The 7,832-nt window shown below is 46.7% G+C and overlaps 1 protein-coding gene across 1 annotated transcript in view; it reads right to left on the reverse strand.

Moving 5' to 3' along the window:
• Positions 1 to 7,832, reverse strand: part of IGSF11 (immunoglobulin superfamily member 11) — a 166,129-nt gene that overhangs the window by 9,015 nt on the left and 149,282 nt on the right. The window lies entirely within an intron of this gene.

Here is a 7,832-nt window from a genome sequence, read left to right on the forward strand (position 1 = left end):
TCCCCCCACATCTTAGTGTCATCAGCAAATTTGAACAGGGTGCTTTTTACCCCCTCATCCAAGTCACTGATGAAGATGTTGAACAGTGTGGGCCCGAGGACCGAGTCCTGGGGGACCCCACTGCCCACATCCCTCCAGGTCAAAAATGACCCATCCACCACCACTGTCTGGGTGCGGCCCTCCAGCCAACTAGTGGCCCATTTGACTGTGTAGGTGTCAACACCACAGCCCCCCAGTTTCTTAATGAGAACAGGGTGAGAAACAGTATTGAAGGCTTTCCGAAAGTCGAGAAAGACTATGTCCACTGCTACCCCACGTCTAAGGATTTGGTGACCTGGTCATAGAAGGCCACCAGGTTGGTCTGACAGGACCTGCCTCTAATAAACCCGTGTTAGTTGCCCCTAAGCATAATCTCCCCTGCCGGCCCCTTGTGAAAATGCGCCGGAATAATTTTCTCAAAAAGCTTGCCCAGGATCGAGGTAAGACTAACTGGCCTATAGTTTCCCAGGTCCTCCTTCCTCCCCTTTTTGAAGATGGGAACCACATTGGCCCTCTTCCAGTCCTTTGGCACCACACCAGAGCACCATGAGTGCTTGTAAAGCTGTGCCAGGGGTCCCACAATGACCTCAGCTAAATTATCTGAAGGAATATTTTTCTGTCAGAAAATGCTGGGTCATTGAAATAGAAATGCTTTCTGAGAACATGATTCTACAAGATTCAGGCAGAAAAGAGGTGGGCTTCTGCTGGAAACCTGCCTGGTTTCAGACTAGCGTTGACCCACCAGGGTCCTTGACAACCTGACCAGCGGACTGGTGAGGAGCTGGTGGTGGACTAGCTCCCAAAGTCCTCAGGCTAAGAGCTGCTCTGTAGCCCAGGAGCCCAGGACCTCTACCTACTGGCTTCAGGGCAGCCCATCAGGTAGAGCTTCTCCAAATCCCAGCTTTAGGGCTTCCTGCCAGGTGGACTGCTCTGGAGCTGGGGTTCCCAGGGCTCATAGCACCTCGACCACCTGCATTTCAGTTTCTGCTTACCTAGTTCTCAGGACTCCAAGCAACTCTGGGAGCCATGTAGATGTGTCAGCATGGTTACAATGAAATGTCATTCTTACTTGTTCAAAACTTCAGTTTTGGAGTACCGTCCCAAAAGAGTTTTCACAATTCTTTTATATCTGATTTTGGGGTTTTCTTAAAATGAACTGTGGAATTTCCCATGGAAACAATAATTCCACAGTCCAACCAGACCCTGTTCTAATGTGTGAAAGAACTGGAAGTTTCTCTAGGAAAAGTGACTGGTTTAAGCTTAATCCACCCAATATCTGGGGCTGACAGCAATAAGTTGAAGTAAACAATGTGAATGGCTGGAAGTAAGCATGAACTTAATAAAAGGTGTCTGCCTTACACTTCTTAAAGTGGTAAACAAGATGGAGTACTTCTGGACTCTTAGCTTTTTTGTGAATGGCCAGATAGCACTAATAGCCATAATACCAGCTGGGCCCAAGAAAGCACCTGTTGCATATAACCCTGACTGGAGTGATCTGTCCTCTGATGCACCAAGGCTGGACTTAGCTGATGTCCTGTATGTGGCCAAACTCTGAAGGCTACATGGAAGTAAATACTGAGCCAACTCACCACCATCCACCAGCTTAGCAATAGGGACTAGATCTTTCCCTTGATAAACTGTTGTAAGAAAACAACTACTGCCTGTGAAAGGCTCTAGTAAGGGATGGCAGGTTTTTACTGATACCCACTGTATTCTGTTAAGACAATACTCATGAGGCTAGGAGAAAGAGGGGAAGGTGGGGGGTGGGAATGGTCCACAGATATTATGAAGCTACCTTCATTCTCCACTAAGGGGCTCCATGCAGTGCTCATGCTCCACTCCTGGCGGAAACCCATGGGATCCATTCCTCCAGCCCCCAACTCCCACACCTACATGTAGCTTTAGACTCCCTGGTTATAAGGAAGTGGTGTGATGCCAGCCTTTGCCTTTAAGTCCCACACATGCATTTCTCCCTGAAACTGCTTAGCACAGAAAAGGTCAGAAAAAATTGGCCAGGCTAAAAATGGGGTATATCTCAGAGGCTGCAGAAACCTGTTCCCTACACTACAATTTTTTCCTAGCATCCCAATATCAGCTGGGGCGTGAAATAAGTAATTCTCATCCTATAGCCAGCATACCAGCAGCTCTGATGGCAAAGTCCTCTGCCTGGATGCAGTTATAGTGACAGGAGAGGGCTTTTACTGCCTAAGACTGATTATCAGCCAGGATGTTACAGTTCCCTGCAGTGCTGTAAGATCCTCCTAAGGGTGCCACGTGGGGGTCACACAATGTTAACACTGTTAGTTGTGCAAACATGAGTCACAAGATAAATGATTTCAAACAAGAATCCACAGTGTTAACAACATCCTTCCCTGTTTGGTCTTTCTAAGTTCTTTGCAACAATATAATTGCTCTAGCATTTTTCTGTAGTCAAAGAATTAATGAAAACAAAGAGCTGGCATTTTACAATGACTGCCTTAAGTCTAAAAAAGGTTGAGAAGTACTGAGCTAAGCTAATGTCATTTGCAGGGGTGGTGTGTATTTTTCTACTCACATATGTTGCATTTCTACTACTGGGCTCTGCTGACCTAGAGCTAGAGCAGTAGCAGGGCAGTCAGTACTCAGTATATAAACTGGCTTGGGCAATAGTCAGGATGTAGTGGGGGAGGAGTGCTAAGCAATTAAGATCTGTTTATGGGAATCCCCTGGGCTGTGTTAGTAAAGCTACATACACATCCAATACCACACCTGGGACATGAGATGCAGCATGGATGCTCACATGCAGGTTTGGCAAGCATCGGCTTGCACATATGGGGTCCAGATCAGGTATGCTCTGCAGTGTAAAAGTGCCTCTGTTGTCTAAGGAGCCACAGTAAAGAAGATAGGGGGAAATGAAGGAACAGAGAAATTAAACTGAATCACTTCAGTCTCACTTGGGCAACATGGGAACTTGCAGAAAAGTGCAGCAGGAGAGTGCTAGGCTTCAAGCTGTACCTAGAAGTATCTGAAGCACAGCCAAAGCCTCAGAAAATAGAATTAAAAATTCTGTTGCACAGCGCTGCGGAAGATGCCTTCAAGGTGCCTAGCACCCTTGGCTTTTGCAATGAAGGCCCAGAGGACACAAGCACCAACCTGGAGACTGCTATTATCCATATAAAGCTGCAGTGTTCAAAAAAAGAAAAATTCTGGGATTACAAACAAACCAAAGGAAAAACTGCAGATCAGCCTTTTACTGCAATGAAAACAGAAGCAAGCAACTGTGAGCCTTGCCCCACAATCAGTGAAATGATCTGGGATATAATTTCCTGCAATGCTAAAGGAGAGAAATTGAAATAAAATGTTTCCACTGCTCCAGAGGTGTAATCTCCCCACACAATAGGCCCCAAGTGAGCTGACATACCTGAAGGATTTGATAGGCCCCAAGTGAGCTGACATACCTGAATCAGAGCAACCATAATCCCCTCCCTAGCCCTGCCACTCAAAAATGAGAGAATCCCATGCAAAGGAGAGAGTGGTATAGGCAGCATATACCTTGGTTACAGGACTTGCTAGCACAGCATTCAGTCAAGAAGCCCCTAAAGGAGACTTGCTGTTCCTGCACTGATGACATTGGAAGGACAGCCAAAACACAGGAGGGACATTGTCCCCGCCACTAATCTCTTGAGGCCTCTGAAGGAGCAATCATGTTGGCAGAAAGCAGAAGAAAAGGTGGTTGTTCCTGAGTGCTGGGAAGAAAATGTTGCTTCTGCTCTGTAAGACTCACCAAGGCAAAAACAAGGGCCTGGCCTGCTCAGGGACATCAAGACACTAACAGAATGGGTGCTCAGTGTATGCACAAAGCCATCACAGTATCCTAATGAAGTGGTGAAGCCAGCTCAGGTCCTTAACTTGTCACTTGACCTGGGTAAAGCTGGGCATCAATTGCCTTAAGTCCTTCTCTTAGCCATACTCACTGGTGTTTGGTCATGTTTCTAAGGCACCAAATGTGCGACAGCTCCTGGGTGTGGTTTCCATGGCAGTGCCTGATAAACTAGAAGTAATATTTAACCAGCCAACCATTCTGAGGTAGTATATGACAGACCAGTCCTATTTTTCAGCCCAGAACTATGACAGGTAAATGCAGCCCAAATCTGGTCCAATGTTTGACTCACCCAGGATATCCCTGTCCAAGGAGTGAGCCCAGGTAAAGCCATTGCTCAGAAAGACAGAGGAGTCAGGATGGACCCACACTTTTTCCTGATGGAACACGCATGTGACTGTCACATTATATATATTGACCTGGACACTCATGGGAGGTTTCCAGGCTAGGCAGCCATGCTGAGACTTGGGATCACTAGAGAACTGAAAGAAGATTCAGGACCCATAAAAGCTATTCTGTGAGTGCACGCAAGACCACAGCAAGCTTTGGCCCTGAGGTATCTGGAGGGGTGGAGGGGAGGGACTGTGCACCCTTGCACACCATCTGAATTTGTTCTGTTACCTAGTGGCCATCAGGATAGGAAAGCTCTAGCGGGAACTCTCTCAAAGTGTGATGACCATGCAAGAAACACCTGTGTGTCTGTTGCCCATCTTCCATGCATATCCACCATATCCACAAGACTTCTGTCACCACAGCATCTGGGCACCTGTACTGAATCACAACCCACAAAGCTGCCCAACTCCTTCCTCTTCCCAGTCACAAGCCTGCTTCAATGCACAGCAGCATATTGGTGCCCTAGTGACAAGCAATCTGAGCTAGAAAGAGGGGCTGGTACCCCTCAGAGAGTGCTGTAGATGGCTTATAGATGGCAAACTCACCTGGGCCCAGAGGATTCAGGAAAACATCTAGCCACATGTTTCCATCATTCCCTATTTCTTGAGTAGGATGTAGGCCGCAACTGGGTTCTCTCTGGCTCATGCATTCAGCAATGCTCTAATTAATCACACTGCTGATGAGGTACGAAAGGAATAACATCCAGCTCCTCTGGCTCTGCAGGCCTAATGGGAATAAATAGCAGGGGAGCCCCAATATTGACTTCCCAAAGCTTTGTATCCAAAGCATAGATGAAAAGGTAGGCAGCTGAATCTGAGCTCAGGGCTTTTCTCTGAGTCACCAGAAATTAAACTTATAAGCACCATCACACCTACAGATAGTCAGAAACAGTCATCTTATTCATCCATTCACCTTACCCTACAACCCGCTGAATAAACTCCCCTGCCCCACATATACCACTGGACCATGGCTCATCTGTTCTGACCAATAGTGACACCTGCCCTGTTAAACAAGCAGGTAGGTAGGACACTGAATGAATGTGCTCATTCACACAGTAGTCTGAGGGCTTGGGTCTCGATCCCCATCCCACAGCATTGCTTGCTAGCAGCTGATTAGAGATAACTACCACCTGTACATCTATGCTGACCTCACCTGTGCTTTCTCTACTGTCATTTATAACCTGTGTCTGGGCTAGGTATAACAACATTGGAATAATGTGCTGATGATAAGGCTCTGCTGACCCACCCTGCTCTGGACTCAGGTGCTAGCCATGGGAAGAGAATTAAGCCAGCATACCTGCCATTGTCCCTCTGTAGAAATGAGTCTCTTTTCCAGGGTTACAAGGACAGCTTGAATCAGCTGCCTTGCTGAGAAAACATGAAATTCATCTCTCCACCCCATGCGGCAACTTACAGCTCTGCAAGATGGGCTTCATTCCTTCCCTTGTCCATGATCTGACTTTTAAAAAACACAAAGGGCACATCTACACATGCACTTTACTGCAGAGTTGACTAATTCACTCTGCAGTAAAGCATCACTGTCTACATAAGCAGCGCTATTAGGCCAGAGTAAACTAATTAACTCCGCTATAGGATAGTACTGCCCAACAAAAGTATTATCCTATGGCAGAGTAATTTGCTCCATGGCAATGCACACGTAGATGGTGACTGGGGCTGTCTGGGGCACAAGGGTGCTACAGAGAAGGGCTGCCTGCTGGCTAGCCCCACACTGTAGCACCCTCCTGCCCCAGCCAGCTTCTCCACAGCACACAGAGCTAGGTTGGAACAGCCCTGGGCTGGCAGGCTGACCCCATAGACCCCATGCCAGCTGGGACAGCGCTGCCCCAGCTCAGCGTGTTGCAGTTGCAGGCACAAGTGTAAATGCTGCACCTGGGAACAATAAATTCTGGCATGAACTGCGCCAGAGTTTATTCAGGTACGCTAATTGCACATGTAGATACATGGGGATGAATATATCCCATATTTACTTCTGTAAGACACGTGAGGGTTTTTTCCCAAAATTTTTCCAGTTTTTTCAAAAGGAAATTGTGGCCATTACACACTTCACAGAGCAAGGATGAGGAAGCATCAGAGCTGAACAAAGGTTGGAATTCTTTGCTCAGTGCTCATTTCCTCATCTGGCATGATCTCAGACACCAAACCGAATACCAAGCAGAACTGAAGTACCAGGCCCCATGAGCTTCCTATGTGGATGTGTTCCGTTTTCCAATAAATCAAGTCTTCTGAGTGAAATCACTCTGGAATCTGTTTCTTTGTGGATGAAGCCATTACATAGATGATTTTTCTTTCAAGACTTTGAGACAATATTCAGGGCTGGTGGATGTCAAGGTAGGTGTGACAGGCGTTGGGTTGTCCCAGCCATGCCCCATTCATATATTCTCCCTTTAAAACATCTACTACTTGCCACTGTCAGAGACTAGGTACTAAACTAGATGGACCATTGATTTGACCAAGCATGGCATTGCTTAGGTTCTGAAGCCATTACACGAGCACAGCTATTCGGTGAATAAAGATAGCATTTACATTTTTTCAATGATATTTAGACAAGAGATGGGTTCATGATGCACGATGGGTTCTAGGTGTTTCAGATTGTATTCCTTGTAGTTATGGGTGAGGCTTTGAAATGGTGGTTTAAGGGATTCCTTTGGTTAATGATAGCCTGCAAATGAAGGGCACTAGACTCAATGACTCAGGAGGCCTCTTTCAGCTCTATGTCCCTATGTTACCTTGCCTGCCTTCTTTTCAGGACCCTCCAGACAATCTCAAAATATCTGTCCTCCCCCTCTTGCCATCCGCACACTGTAACAGTAGCTGCTTTTCTTTCCCTTCACCTAGCTTGCCAATGGATGTCATAGGAGCCTTCTCCTTTGCAGCCTCTGACAACTGGAACAGTCTCCTTATCTCCCTCCAGCACTAAGTGCAACTCCTAAGTGAGCTGGTGACAAAGAGAAAGTTGCACTGTATTATAGTGAGATTATAAAAATAGGAAGGGACATTGATAGGAATAAAAATAGCATCTACAATGACATTAGCTAGGATAAAACTAATCAATCCCTGTGCTCTGGGGCATATGTTAATCCCTTTGGGCATATGTTAATACCCTCTCTATGGTATAGGGTTGGACAATTAGGTACAATGGGAGGTTTAACACTTCTCTTGGTTGGAGGCTGCTTCAGGCTGATTTGACAGTCCTTGAATTCCCAGCTTGCATCTAGCTGAGGAGGAACTAAGCAGCAGCTGCCCCAGCGGACTCTCTTTATTTTGTCTGATGAGCAAGGACAGAGGGGTCCCACTCAGCAATTGCTCTTCCCAAGTCCTCTGCCTGCTGAGGAATGGGGGAGGAAGGGCAGAATAGCCCATTCCCCTGGCACATCCTCATTCCAGGTCACTACTGCGCTGCATCCTTCCCTATAGCAGATCAAGAAAGAGACAAATGGGAGAGCTATGGTACCTCCGCAGGAGAGCCCCTTGGGTCACAGAAGTTAAGTGGGGTCAGACGTGATTGATACTAAGACAGGAGA

Source organism: Gavialis gangeticus, unplaced genomic scaffold, assembly GCF_001723915.1.
Source record: "Gavialis gangeticus isolate Ggan-Ray unplaced genomic scaffold, GavGan_comp1, whole genome shotgun sequence".
NCBI classification, from domain to species: Eukaryota; Metazoa; Chordata; order Crocodylia; family Gavialidae; genus Gavialis; species Gavialis gangeticus.